Source organism: Ovis canadensis, chromosome 13, assembly GCF_042477335.2.
Source record: "Ovis canadensis isolate MfBH-ARS-UI-01 breed Bighorn chromosome 13, ARS-UI_OviCan_v2, whole genome shotgun sequence".
Classification (NCBI taxonomy): domain Eukaryota; kingdom Metazoa; phylum Chordata; class Mammalia; order Artiodactyla; family Bovidae; genus Ovis; species Ovis canadensis.
In genome coordinates this window covers 43,922,006-43,936,862 of record NC_091257.1, presented here as the reverse complement: position 1 = coordinate 43,936,862, position 14,857 = coordinate 43,922,006, and the positions used below count along the sequence as shown (strand labels likewise).

General features: G+C 45.6%; 1 protein-coding gene across 9 annotated transcripts in view; it reads left to right on the top strand.

The window, feature by feature from the left end:
- The window catches only part of FAM107B (family with sequence similarity 107 member B), an 83,303-nt gene that overhangs the window by 37,504 nt on the left and 30,942 nt on the right, over window positions 1–14,857 (top strand). For 3 of the 9 annotated variants that reach the window (XM_069547523.1, XM_069547524.1, XM_069547527.1), the window contains exon 2: window positions 734–813. The exons of 2 other annotated variants lie outside the window; for them this stretch is intronic. The gene's annotated coding sequence lies outside the window, so the exon portion shown is untranslated. Of the gene's footprint in view, window positions 1–733; window positions 1,135–8,858; window positions 9,033–9,311; window positions 9,385–13,631; window positions 14,415–14,857 lie in introns of those variants that run through there. 4 more of the 9 variants (XM_069547520.1, XM_069547521.1, XM_069547525.1 and 1 more) reach the window with 3 other exon arrangements.

The window sequence follows — 14,857 nt, the reverse complement described above, 5'->3', positions numbered from 1 at the left end:
TTGAGAGCAAGTCTAAATGTTGCATGGAAGGGAAGTTCTTTAGCTGAGTCCTTGACATTGGTTTTTGTATAGGGTTCACAGAATGAAATTTAGAAACACAGTGTGGTAACTCAGAGATTTTTTTTTCCCCCAAAGCTAACATATATTTTATAAATAGAAAGTAAGGTTTATGATTTTAACGCCAGTGGTTCATGGATGAAATTACCAAATAAAGTTGATAGTGCCTTCCTAATTATCATATCACATGTACCGTTGTGTTTGTAGATTTTGTACTATAGACTGAATTTAAAATTTTTAAATTTGATTCTTAAATACTTGGGTTCATACTCAGTTTGGCATTTGTAAGATTATGAACTAAAGGGTAGTGATTTTTGTTCCTTGAATTACCTTGAAAACTTTTTAAATGAAACATTTTTCATGGCCTTTGGCTATATTTTGCTTTTGAATATTTCATTTAAGTAGGTAAAACTATCCTGTCTTAATTAAGCTTTTTAGATTCTTTGTTTTATTATTTTTTTAAGGCATCAGGGAAGTAGTTAGCTATCATGATACAACTGTAGTTTCTTGTTAAGTTATTTTATAGCTGTTCTTCTGGAAGCTGTGAATGATTTCCTTTATAACCAGCTCTAAGTAGAGGAGAAATTTTCATTATGAATGTGTTGATATGCCCTTTATCCTTGCCCTTTTCATTTGATTAACCAGTAGCTCCTGTTGTGTGTGGATTTTAAAACAGATACAAAGTTCTGAACTTCCGGAGAAGAGCTGTAGAGAAGTCAGAAGCTGATGGGAAGTTTCTGGATGCAAAGTTCTTGAGTAAGGAGTCCTGTTGCAACAAAAGAAATAAGAACATCTCAAAATTGGGTAACTTCAGGGAGAGAGAGAAGCAGAGTTCTCCATTTCCTATGCCACTGGGGTTGAGCAGAGCATTTGCTAGTTACCACCTGTCCTGTTCTTAATCAGTATTGCTGCTGTGGATGTATCAAGACTTGGGGAAAACGTATAATATAACAGTATTGTTGGTAAGCAACAGATTTGATTGAGATGCCAGAGTGAGTAGCCTGATGGAGGATGTGTTAGTACTCATGGAACTTGTCCTAATCCCTCTTGGCTGAGGACCTGGGGCTGTAGACACTGGTAAGTGCATACTTGGATGGAGGGAAGAAGGGGCGATGGGTAAGGCTTTATTTTAAGAGAGCATATCCTTGGTGGAAGCTACCAAATAAATATGAGAGTTTTGAAGTAGTCATAAATTGTACATAAAACATTTTATGTTTGAAAATAAATATCCCTAAACCATCTTGTTGGAATAAAGATGAGTAATATCACCCAGTTTCTGTAGGACCTGGGTTATGATTGATGTGCCTGTTACTTGTCAGTCAAGCTAAGTGCCTATGTCTCTGAGGCCTCTGTATGCTCTCGGAATAGATACATTTTTGAAATCTTGACTATTTTCTAATTAACCTCGAGCCCCCTTCCTTTCCAGTAAGAAGAAAGGCTATGTTATGTTAGGCTTTTCAGAGATGGTGGCACCTGAGACCTGCTGGTTTAAATGCAGGCTCCTTGTTTTCAGGCTTTTGTTTTTCTGTATTCCTTGCCAAGTAGATTGCTGTCATTTTCCCCCCGTTCTTATTTTGAAAGTTTTCCTCTGCCTGTTCCTGTACATGGAGGAAGTCAGAGCTCCAGTGGAGGCCCAAGGGGGGTTGTATCTAGTCTGTAGGTTGGGTGGGCCTGTTAGGTGGCGGGGGTGGGGAGGGGGGTGGAAATCACTGTCTAGATTGCAGAGACAGCCTCTTGGAGCTGGGGCACCTTGTTTTTGTTTTGCTGTGACTGCAAGACAACCTGAGGGAACACGGTAAGGCCTGGCAACCTAGAATGACAAACCTCTGGGGGAGCTGAGTTAATGTGTGGAGTTCAAGCAGAGAAAGTTCACGTCAGTGTGGTTTACTCCCTCGTTCTGGCATCTCCTCCCACGACAAATGTGTTTACGTTTGAACTTTTGCCAAAATCCCCTTCATTAGAAAAGGGGAGGTTTTTGTGGAAGGAGAAGCTGAAGGCTGAAAGGGTTTCCATTAAAAGGAAGGGTTTCCATTAAAAGGACCCCGTCTCTGTTGCTCACTGTAGCTTTCCTTATGAATGTTCTGATGTCAGAACACGTCTGAGAAACGACTGGTACTCTAGTTTCCCCGTCAGCTTTGGAGCGGAGAGCCAGGGTGCCCGCTGACTTCACCCAGAGGGGCCCGGTGAGCCCCTCCTCAGAAGGCCGGAGTGCCTTTGAAGACAATTGAATTGGGTTTGTGTCCTAGTCAGCTCCGGCTGCTATAGGCCGAGTGGACGCAGGAGCCTGGTGGGCCACTGTCCATGGGTTGCAAATAGTCTGACACGACTTGAGTGGGTTAAACAACAGACATTTATTTCTCATGGTTCTGGAGGCTGGAAGTCCAAGATCAGGGTGCAGATGGGATTCCTGGTGAGGACTCTCTGCCTGGCTTACAGATGGCAGGCAGCCTTCTCACCTGAGTCTTTACAAGATGGGGTGGGGGGAGATGCCAGCTGTGTTATCTCATCTTCCTATGAGGACACCAGTCCCATCATGGGAGCCTCACCCTCGTGATTTCATTTAGACCTGATCATCTTACAAAGACCCCACCTCTGCATACTGTCACATTGGGGGTTGGGGCCTCAACATACAAATTTGGGGGAGACCCATTCCACCCATAACTGTCTGTGTGTGGCAGAGTCGATTGTGTACCTAACAGATGTCCCCCCTTCACTGCTGGAATGCCGTGTCCCCATTTTCCCAGGGCCCTTTGTTGCTATGGTCATCACAGGACACAGCTCTGGCCAGTGAGAGGGCTTCTGGGAGCGGCCTCCCTCCCAGATAAAGGGACGCCGGATGGGGGGCACCTTCCTAGTCGGCCTTTCCTCCTGGAGATGCCAGGGCTGCTGAGCAGAACAGAGCAGTGAGAAGATCCCAGTGCCCCCCTGACACCACTGACCTGCGAGGCAGCCTTGCACAGCCTAATGCCACGTCCTTGTGAGAGGTAAAAGCGAGCCCTTGTGGTGCCGCTCCTTTCAGGCAGGTTTTGAGTGTGGTCCAGGGCATCCTCACTGATGGAGTCACAGGGGAGAACCTTCCTCCTTTTGGAGCTGGGAGGAGGTACAGTCTTGGGAAGACCTTATCCCTGACACTGGCCTGGTCTTCCCACCCTCAAGGTGTACATATCATAGTATTGATTGTGAGCCTGTCTCCTCCAGGCCTTGAGCTCTGGACAGCAGGGACCACATCTCACTCCTCCAAGATCTTTAGGGGCTGACTCAAGGCTCGTACAAAAGAGTGGACACTCGTAGTCTGGCCTTGGCTTAATAACCCTATGCTGGTTTTGGTGTCCTCATCACAAGACTGGCTATTTGTTGTTCACAGAAAGTCTACCGGGTAACCAGAAGAGGAGTAAGTGGGAAAACAGACTTTAATTAAAAGTACCTGGGCTGTGCGCACAGCTGCTCTCTGGGGTTTAGTTAGCGCCAGACAGTATTCCAAAGACCCAGATGGAGACGTGCCCCAGTCCTCATGCTAATTTGTCACTGTGGAAGGAGAAATCAAATCAGATATTACATGTGTATAATTATGAAACATATTAACCATCCAGAAAAGCGCATAATTGTAACCACTGTTTCTCACATGAAGATCTCTTTTCTTTAGAGTGAAAAATGAGGTTTTTGCAACTCTGCTGTATTTCGCACGTGAAGTAATTGAGTTTTTGGAAGTCAGAGCATAGTGTATTTGAGATGAAAAGTTGTAAAAGTATAGAATAATTGTCATTTTACCATTAAGGAAACAGACCCAGAGAAGCAATAAGTCAAGATTCAGGTTAGTGGACCTTTAATTTTCAGGTTTTCTCTTGCTGTACCTCATGTTATTAGTAACTTATTAAGATAAAAGAGTGTCAAATCCCCCCAGCCAGCAGCCCCCAGGAATGCACGTGTCATTGTAGAGATTCAGTTCATTTAGCAGCAGGGCGAGTGTGGCCTGGAAGAGCATTGGGATTCTGGAATTCTCTTGGAAAGGCAGAGTTAGGTGTGCGCTTGTGCTGGATGACTTGAAGGTGGGGTTAGAGAAATGGGGCCAGAGCTGGTTTGGATGTGGTAAGGAAGCAGGTACATTTCAGTGACTGGGTATCTTAATTTTTATATAGGATGCAAGAGATTAAAGTGGGGTTAGAGTTGCCACTTGGTAAATAATTAGCAGTCACAGGTTAGTGAGAAAAGTGGGACGGTCATTCATTTTTGTGGAGGTAGGCATGGGCTTGGTGTCTGGGTTCTATGCTAAAGTTTATGTCCTGATGGAATATTGGGGTTGGTTATTAGTTAAGGCCTGTCTTTCCTTGTCCCATTGTTGGTAAGGCAGATTTTTACTTTTCCGGTAATTGATTTGGTTTGATCCTGGATAATGATGCTTGAGGAATGGTTGGCTTTAGTAGGAGAAGAATGAGATGGTGAGTGGAGAGTCCAAAGAGGATGTCTGAAGTCACTCACTGAGTCTGAACAGTCACTGTTCTTCAGTGTTGTAGTTGCTCAATGTTAATATCAGGTTTTTAAAAAAAGGCAAATGAGTTGTTTTCTCCTACCCTAAGAGGCATGGGTTTTTTGTTTGTTTGTTTGTTTTTGTTTTTTTGCCATGCTTCATGTATGTGGGATCTTAGTTCCCTGACCAGGGATTGAACCCATGCCCCCTACTTCGGAAGCGCAGAGTCCCAACCACTGGACCCACCAGGGAAGTAACAAGAGGTGTTTTTGTTTGTTTTGTTGTTTTAATCGTCACAGTGACTTTGTAGTCTTCTGGAATTCGGCAGGATGTGGAAGCAGGTGGAAATGTGGATACTTATAACTGAAGCATATTATTATCTCCAAAGATGCTATCCAGTTACTGATCAAGAGGTACTGTTAATGGTGGTGGTAGTGCTGGTGCCACCCTCCCCCCCAGATCAGTAGGAAATGAATTTAGAAAACTCAATACAGTTCAGTATAGGAGTCAGAAGTGAGTGAGGTGGTGTAGTCCAGCCAAGTGGGAGCCGGGGCAGACACGCACTTTATGGTCCGGGCTTGGCCACCTTCTCTTTGAATCTCTGGGCCTCTGTTTCCTCCTCTCTGGTGCCGGGGAAGTTGAACAGATTGTCTCTGCTCTAAGTTTCTCTGTTAAGTCCTTTTTGAAGATACTCCCCTCTTTGGAAAATACTTGTTCAGTTTCCCGTAAAATGGACCAGGTCATCCATTTTATGAAATTACTATTCGTTTCTAAAAGCAGGAATGCTTGAGGGCTTTGAAAGCTAGTTCAGCAGGAAGTTTGCTTTTTTTTTTTCTGGTCTGTGTAGTTTCCTTCCTCTCAGCGGGGACCAGGCCTAAACCCACATCTTCCCAGGGCATCCCCTTTGTAGTCTCCGAGGTGTTAACACCTTAGAAAGTCATATCCAGTAAATGTGCTAAGGGAGGCGCCTTTATTCAGGAATTTTCAGTTTGTGGGTAAAGGCTGGTGGTGTGTGTTTGCAAATTTGATGACTATAAAATAGCATTATATAAAATTTAAGTACTTTGATGCATGCAAATGTTGAATGCAGGAATCAAAAGAGTAAAAGAAATTGATCAAAAGTTGCCTGATTTCTAAGACAGTAGGCCAGGTGGCTTGTCCCGGGTGTTTATGGAATGGTCAGTGGCAGCCCCACTCTTGCTGGTGACAGGAAAGCTTTGCATGTTCAGTCCATATCATGCTCCATGCTGCCACTCAAGGGCTTTAGGATTTCTGTTGATGGGGGGTGGTATTTAATGTGCACTTATGTCAAAACATCTTTTTAAAGATTTCAGTGATGTTAAGCAGATCTTCACCATGAGGTGTGTCAGTGGTGGTGCCTGTGTTGGGGTAACGCCCCCCGCCTGCCCGCCCCAGCCATAGCTCTGTGACAGAAGCACTGAAACTTTAGGAAGAGTGGGGCGCATCGTGTTGTTGACTGAGGGAAAGGAGCACAGAGCACATTTAGAGGTGCAGAGCTATCCCAGAGAGGCGCTAGAGCAGAGTAGTGTGGAGTGTGGACTCTGGAGCTAGCTGTGCGAGCTTTGCAGCTTTAGGGAATTTACCTCGCTTCTCTGGGCCTCAATCTCCCCATCTGTACAATGGGGCAGATTTTAGTATCTCCCTCAAAAGGTTGCACTGGGCACTCCCCCTGTGCTTCTCAGGGCACGTGCACTGAGCGAGTTCCTGGGCAATGCCAATACAGCTGGTCTTTGGACACTCCAAATACCTTTTGTTCACGCAGATGCACGTATTAGAAAATAAAGGACATACTATTTTGGAACCTGGTGTTTATCTCCCATTCGATCCATCATGAATATTTCCCCTTTCATTACTTATTCTAATAATATGATTTTAAAGGTGGATTGTATTGCATTATTAGATATTTGAGTGGGGTTTCTTTTTTCACTCTCATGAACCACACATAAAATATTCTTATACATATGTTTTGTGTACATGTCTGATTATCTCTTTGGAGTAAATTCCTGGGAGTGGAATTACCAGATTCACAGATGTGTACGTGTTAAAGCCTCTTGTCACAGACTGCCCACAATTCTTCAGACAGGAAGTAGCAAAATTTTATCTTCTTATGAATAGCCTGTGAGAGTAGATAGTGATTTTCTAAATGTAAGGCAGCGAGGAGAAAAAACCGTCGTTGACTGTATGAAATTCACGTGTTTGGGCTTGTTGGGAGTAGGCAGGAAGAAAGTGGATTTATAGAGAAGGCCAAGATATGTCAAGAAGAGCTAAGAAGGAGCAAAAGGCTGAACTGTGGCTTGATTTCAGGGTAGTTTAGGATTCAGACGAATTAATTTAATTTACTTGCTATATAGGTGGTTTCACACAAAGGAGAATAAACAGTGCTTCGTTTTTGTTGATCATATATGATATATGTGTGGTTCTTGACTGGAGTATCTAGGGGCTCCCTGGACTGGGGTTCTGGTTTAATAAAGCCTAGTCCATGCCCCCTCCTGTGTGGACATCTCTAGCCCTGGACCAGGCCACTGAGACTCTTCTCGAGGGACTAGGAGTGAGGGTGGCTGCCTGTGGAGTAACGGCGCATCAGGACCAGAAAGCCTAGATGTCAGACCCTGGGAACAGGGATGAGGAGGAGTGGAGGGCATGGTGGGGTGTGCATGGAACATGAGAAGGGTGCCCTCCCGGGGTCCGTCAGGCCCTGATGATGGGGCCGGTTTCGCAGCCTTGGGTCAGAAGCCCCGTGGTGGGAGCACCAGATAAGCTGAACTCTTCTGTATTCTCAGAATGTTAGAACCAAGAAGGGAGTTCAGGGCCGTCTGGTCTAGCCTTCTCTCGTTACAGATAAGGAAGATAAATAATTTATTGTTTTCAATTAAACTTCACCTCATAAGTTTTTAAAATCAGATAGTCAACCTTGGAACAGAATGGGCTTTCTTTCCTTGTTGTGGGAGAGCCGAACTTTTGAGAATTGAAAGGGCTGAATGGTGGACGGGAAAGCAGATGGCATGAGGGACCGTATTGCTCAGCCCTGGAACACTGAATAGATTTCACATCAAACCTGCACCTCCCCCTGGTCACAGGGGCCTCCCGCATGTCTGGCTTCAGAGGGGCACACATCTGCCTGGCCCCCAAAGGCTTCAAAGTAATTTTGGACTTAGGGGAGTTCTCCTCATGTGACAGCCGCATGTTTTTCTTGAATTTACACATGCTAGTTTTCTTAGAGCAATTCCTCAAAAATGGTCTTCTTTTCCGTTGAGTAAAGAAACACATGTGACAAATACTTCTTTTAAAAAGCGACAGCTGCTCTGAACACAGACGGCGCCTTCTGCCACTGGGTGACACTGTTAGAGCACAGAACACTCTTTGAGAGTAAAATCAAGGGTCTTTGAACTTCAGACCTCATCAGGCTACTTTACCTAGGAGAGAGAGAAGCTCTGAACCCCTTAATGGCCATCTATCAGATGTTATTTGGTAAGTGTAATTTATCAGCCTACGGCAATTTCGAGGCCAGCGGGTTTAGGGTAATCAATTATTGAGGAAATCTGTTAATTGGACAGCATTTCAGTTGCTTAGAGGCTTGTGCAGATTGATGGGCTGCATATTAATGAGGTGCTAATTACTTCATGGGAATATTGGTGCAAGCCTGTGCACTCAGATTTATTTCCCACCAGACAATCTGAGTTATCTTTCTGGGGCAAAAGACACCTGGCTCGTACATAGCAATTCATGTTACAGACTTTGAGTGAGGGTTTTGGGGGTCATCTTAGGCGAGAAGGAGCATCGTCTGCTGGGTTAGAAAAAAATGGGCATTTGGTTCTCTGGACTGATATGTACCAGAAGAACTAGGAACTTTGTCTCTCACTCATTCTGAGCTTTTTCTTAAGATTTTTTTTTTTTGGATGTAGATAATTTTTAAAGTTTTTATTGAATGTGTGACAATATTGCTTCTGTTTTGTGTTTTGGATTTTTGGCCACAAGGCATGGGGGATCTTAGTTCCCCAAGGAGGGATTGAACCTGCTCCCTCTGCATTAGAAGGGGAAGTCTTAACCATGGGACCACCAGAGAAGTCCCCAAGCTTTGTCAAGATCAGATGAGGACAGAGTTTGTTCAAAGCATGAGATGTCCTCTTTCCCCCTCCCCTGCTTTCCACCCCTTGTGTAGGTCTGAGCTCTGCACGTCACTTGTCAGTGAGTCAAATTGAGTTGAACGATACACAGGAGGTATAGATAGCAATGTTTCTGCAGGTAAGAAGTGAGGAAAAGTCAGGCCTTCCCTTTGTGACTTTAAAGTGAGAAACTGTCATTGTCATTTTCATAGCAGCAGCTATAAGCATCATTAGAGAGGGGCTCACAGTGAGTGTCCTGTTGGAACAGAAAGGAGGAAAACCACAAGAGGAATCAGGAGAGGCAGAGGCTTCAGGAGATGAGCTGCCTGGTTTGAATTCTCCATTCCTTCAGTGTCTGCCCCCTTCATTCAGTGCAGTTCTTCCAGGTGCCTGTGGGGTGACTCCCAGCCTGGGAATGCGGGAGGGAATAAAGCTGGGTGTGCCGCTGGCTCCCCTGATGCTTAGCTGTGGGCACGCGGAGCCAGTAGCCCCACCTTCCTGTTGGTTCTTCTTCATCCACTTGTCATGGTGGGGCTGCTTCCACCTTGGATGGCATATGTTTGAGGCATTGTGCTGGGGGGCAGGGTGACTGAAATTGGTCAGGGGTCTTTTCCAGTTGGTCAGGGGTCTTTTCCCCACTGAAGGGATGCACATCTCTCCTGCAGGAGGGACCACCTGGAGATGCAGGAAAAATTGATGGATGATGAGTGTCAGGTTCATGGACGGAGGGAACACCAGGTAACATTGTACTCAGCACTGCAGATGGGAGGGAGACGGCTGGGTCAGTGGCCGGAGGGAGAAATTACTCACAGAACTGGAGGACTAAGGGTGTGGGGGCTGGGAAGGCGAGGCTGAGAGAAAGGTCTGGAGCCTGTTCCTGAGACCTCTCAGCACCAAGAGGTCAGGATGGAAGAGACACGGGGCCATCGGGTGTGGGGAGAACCAGGAGAGAGGGTCATCCAGATGGCTGGCTTTCAGGTTGACAAGGAGATGGACAGTGGCTTTGAATTCTCACAAGAGGCTGGGGAGAAGGTACCCCAAGAAGCCAGGAGTCCCCTGCATGTGGACTGTGACGTGAATGGGACGTTTTCTGTGATCTCTTTCTGTTAGGGATTCGCTGGTGGCTTTTTGTCCCTGGGGCCTCGAAGGTCGCAGCCCTTGTGGACAGACCTGGGGGCCAGAGCACAGGAGCTTGAATCTTAAGGAACATTTGCCCCCCAGCTAGCAGTTGGGCAGAAAGAGGTATGCTACTGTCCTTCCAGGTTGAAATACATGTTGATTTATACTCCGGCCCAGCTGTTTTCTTGGGGGAATGCCCTAGTGCGTGTGCGTGGTTGAGAAGGATGAGCGGTGCAGTGGACCCTGTGATACCCCGTGCGGCGCTGGTGGTCCTCCTGTGGTGATGGGACCCCCCCTCGGTGAGCCCCTTCTTGGGCACCCTCTCTCCTTCTCTCAGATGTGTGCTGACCCCTTATCACTCACTGCTCGCAGAATGAGGTAGCGCCGCCATCCACCAGGGAGTTCCAGACTCTTCTCTGGAGGCAGACAGAGGGCATGTACAGAGTCTGTGTCTCAGCTGAGGTTCTAGGACTTGTTTAGGTATCGGAGAGAAGACGTCACCTGGATGAGCTGCCTGCCCGGACGGTGAACGGCATCGTTGGTTCGGTGCCCTTGAGGGATTTTGTTCATTTCTTTTCTTCCTTCAACTGAGCAACTTAGTAAATCTTTATCAATTTTATATTAGTTTAGTTCTACTTAGAAACATTTTTTTCTCATACCCCCATAGTGTTTTTGTTTTCATTTTCTTTGTGTGTTTTGTCTTCACGCTTCACCAAGGTAGCTTGAATGGCCAACTTACTAGCAAAACGAGGTTATTCAAGAACTTCTTTTTTGATTTTTTCGTTTTAAACTTTTTCTTAGGCTTTGAGCATGACCTCATTGGCGACATAGCAACCTCCTTTTTCTTCCAAAGCATTGGACTTTGGGGAGCTAGAAGGCAGAAAGAATTCAATCATAGGGTTAATTTGCTGGTTTCTGTGGAAAGCAACCCAAACTTGCATCTGTTGACTATCAGCATCACTTTTTTTTTTCCCCCTGATCAGACACCTGCAGACTTGTGGGTGCCCAGCTTAGGTATGAGCATTTTCTGAGGTCCTGATGCAGGCGTGTATTTTCTGGTTACCGCTTGTATGTGTTTGAGCTGTTCTGTGTTAGAGTATTAATACACTGCTTGATTATAAACGTGCAGCAGCAGTACACTTTACCTACAGAGCCAGTGGAGTGACGTGCAGAAGAACAAAGTGCTGTGTTTTTGGACGTTTTTGTCTGTCCTCCACCCACTGCTTTTCTGCCCATCGCTTTCCCATGGGGTTTGACTGAACATTATGCAAAAATGCCTCTAAAAAGATCTTGCCTGTTTTCTGTTCTGACTTTTTTGTAGAGTTGTCCAATGAATCAAAACGTCAGATTCCACCAGGGCTACCTATGAACAGTTGAACTATTTATATTGGACTAGCTTCTGTTTTTATTTGTTGTTATTGTTCTGTCCTCAAGTGGTGTCCGACTGTTTGTGACCCCCATGGACTGTATATAGCCTGACAGGCTCCTTTGTCCTCCACTATCTCCCAGTGTTTGCTCAGATTCATGTCTCTTGAGTCAGTGATGCTATCTAACCATCTCATCCTCTGCCACCTCCTTCTCTTTTTGCCTTCATCTTTCCCAGCATCAGAGTCTTTTTCCCAGTGAGCCAGCTCTTCACATCAAAGTATTGGATGGAGTTTCAGCTTCAGTATAAGTCCTTGACGATTCAGGGTTGATTTCCTTTAGGGTTGATTAGTTTGATCTCCTTGCAGCCCAAGGGACTCTCAAGAGTCTTCTCCAGCACAGTTTGAAATTATGTTTTTATCGATCCCTCATATTTGTATTATTGCTCTGTCTGCAGAAGAGTTATTTACAACAGGAACCAGAGTGACGTGGCAGTTTAGCTGTACAGATAAGAAAACCGAAGCCCAGAGACTGGGACATAATCAGCATTTTCATGGTGCGGGCTGGCTTGGGCTGTGGGCTCCTCTCTCTGCTCTGGCTGTGAAACAAAAGCCCATCAGGGATTCTGTTTTCTCCCATAGACTCTGTCCCTCTCTCCCATCTAAGAACAAATTGGAAAAACGAGCAGAGGCCTATATGGGGTTCACCATTAAGCTCGGTCTAAACTAGTATACTCGTACTGCGTGGTCATCCATTTTTCAGTTTGATAGAACATTGATTCATGGAGAGTTAGATTAATGCATTAATTTGTTTTAACTATTTAACCGTCCAGTTTATTGAACATCTGCCACATGGTCTGGTACCATGTGTAGTGAATGTTCTCCTTAAGTTTTATTCAGTGCTCACAACAATCCTGCAAGTGTGGCTATGAGCGCCCTGATTTACAGATGAGGAAATCAAGACTCAGGTTAAGTCACATGATTGGTACGTGGCATCATAGGCTTCTAATTCAGGATGGAGGTGGTCTTCAAGCTGGCTGGTATTTATTACTTCTCATGACTCAACAAGGTTTAAAATGGATGAAATAACAAAACTGTAATAACACAGCAGCAACTGAGTGATCTCTAGGTTGTAATTTTAATAGCTGTTAGTATTTAATAGGGGCTTTATTTATTGAGGTATAATACACATACAGAGAAGAGCATAAGCCAAAAAAAATAGATGAACTGCTTGTTAAATTTTCAGAGTGAATATGCCTGTGTAACTGGAACCTGTATCGGAAATCAGAACCTTACCAGCACCCCAGGAGCCCTGTTTCTTTCCATCCACTCACTCTGTGCCTCCCGTTAGGCTGGCATCTGACATCAGAGGTGGTTTTGCTCGTTTTGGACACCTGACTGATGGAATGATCTGCGATGGACGCTTGTGTGTCTGGCTTCTTTGGCTGAACATTGTATTTCTGAGACTCAGGCTGTTGCTGTCGTTCTCCTTGCTCTCTGTTCAACGGTATCCTCACGCCCCACAGTCTGCTTCTCCACGCAGCTGTTAATGGACATTGGGGTTGCCTCCCATTCGGGGCTGTTGTGAATAGTACTACTCTGAACATCTTTATGAAAACATTTATGTGTTTGAAAGAAAATGTGTCTCTCTTGCCACCTTTCCCCACTTCAGTATGGTTTTCTGCAAGGTGTTTTCTAGTTGGGATTATAAAGCTATGATGTTAGCTTCTAAAATCTTGTTGAGAAAATCATCCTGTTTAAAGTGAAACCCATTCTCTGCTCTCCTGCCTGCCCCCTTCCATTTTCCCAGCTCAGAAGAGTATGATGTTGAAAGGGGTGAAAGCACCCTTTTGGAATCAGACCCAGGTTCAAATCCTGGTCCTGTACTTTCCGAGCTGTGTAACCTGGGGCAAAATAACAGGGTTTCTGTTTACTGTGCTTAGTTGCTCAGTCCTGTCCAACTCTTTGTGACCCCATGGACTGTAGCCCATCAGGCTCCTCTGTCCATGGGGATTCTCCATGCAAGAATACTAGAGTAGCTTGCCATGTTCTCCTCCACAGGGTCTTCCCAACCCAGGGATCAAACCCAGGTCTCCCACATTGTGGGTAGATTTTTACCTACTGAGGCATCAGGAGATGCCTGGAGTGGGTAGCCTATCCCTTCTCCTGGGGATCTTCCCCACCCAAGATTCGAACCGGGGTCTCCTGCATTGCAGGCAGAGTCTTTACCAGCTGCGCTACCAGAGAAGCCCTAGTTGTTGTTACCTGTGGCCAGCAACAGCACTTGTCACAGGTGACACTTACAGAAGGCTTACTGTTTCCAGGCCCCGAGGTGGGTGTGCCTGTCTCGTCTGTTCTTCATAACCGTAGAAGAGGATCTGCCTTTCCTCTTCCTCTTCCTTCTTCCTCTTCTTCCACTTCTCCTCCGCCTCCTCTTCTCCATCTTATTCCCTTTCCTTTCTTCTTCTTCTTTTTAACTGGTGAGGAAACATACCCCCAAATCACACTTACAGTAAATGAGAGCTGGAATTTAGACCCATTTGGTGTGATAGGAGCCTACATCCTTGAAGCTGTCTGAGCTCAGAGGGAATGGGGAGACTTACAGGGAATAGAAACTCCTGCCTCACTGGGCCATTGTGAGGCTTAAGTGATGGGGAGACACTTATGCAGAACACCGAGAGATGATGCATAGTGACTCCAGAGTGGATTCCTCTCGTGGCTTGTCTCTGATGCTTTTGCTAACAGTGCTGAGAGTCTGGGTGAGGTGGCCCTGCTCCATCAGGTGTCATCCTGGAAACGGACACCATGTTATTTGTGGAGCCATCGCCACCTACTGGTTGGTCCCGTCTCACTTGGTCCAGTTGAGATCTTAAACATGGGCACGTGTTCTGTCTTCCCAAGGTTTCTCTTGCCTTCGTTCCCATCTTCTAAATATAAAATGTGTGCCTTATTTTTTTAATATAAAAATACATTTTTCAGGGATGAGAAAACGAGTTTGGTATTTTCCCAAGCGCGTCACTGTTTGGCAAGCGTGTGGCAGCATCTCTGTGGCCAGTTTATTGCGAGTCTGAAATTCCAGCAGCGGTGGGCCCGGCACAGTTGGAAAAGCCACATTTCTGAGCTCGCGTGGATTGCTCTGGTTCGGCGTCACTTTTCTGCCTTTGTTGAGTTTGTGGCCACGAAGGTCATCTGGGCACTTGTCTGATGCCTTTGGGTCCCAGATAGTGCCATGGTCTCCTGTCAACAAGACTGAATCTTCAGGTTGTTCCCAGGCTCAGGAGTTTTGTAAGTGAAGCCCTTGGGTGTTTGGGAGAAATTCCCATTTTAACTCACTTTCTGCTCTCTCAAGGCCTTCCTCCTCACAACCAGGCTCCCTTCTGGGAACTGTGGGTGCTGAGGGAGACTGCCGTGGCTCCAGGGACAGTCCTTGCTCTTCCAGGTTGACCCGAGCCTGGCCTTGGCTGGCGTGCAAACTTAAGTGACTTGGATTTTTCCAAGTAAATCTCTTAGAGACAGCCTGGGAAACAAATGCTCTTAAAAACTTCCTGGGAATTACTTTCCAGAAGTTGCAGCACTTCAAACATTTAATTGTTTAGCTTCGGTTTGGTTCTGGTATAGCTGTAACCTGCATGCACTGATAGGTTTCAGGTGTTGTTTTCTAAAGGATTCATTTATGAGTGCTTTAGATAGATTTTAAATATTGAGGTGGACATGGAACTTAGCATAAT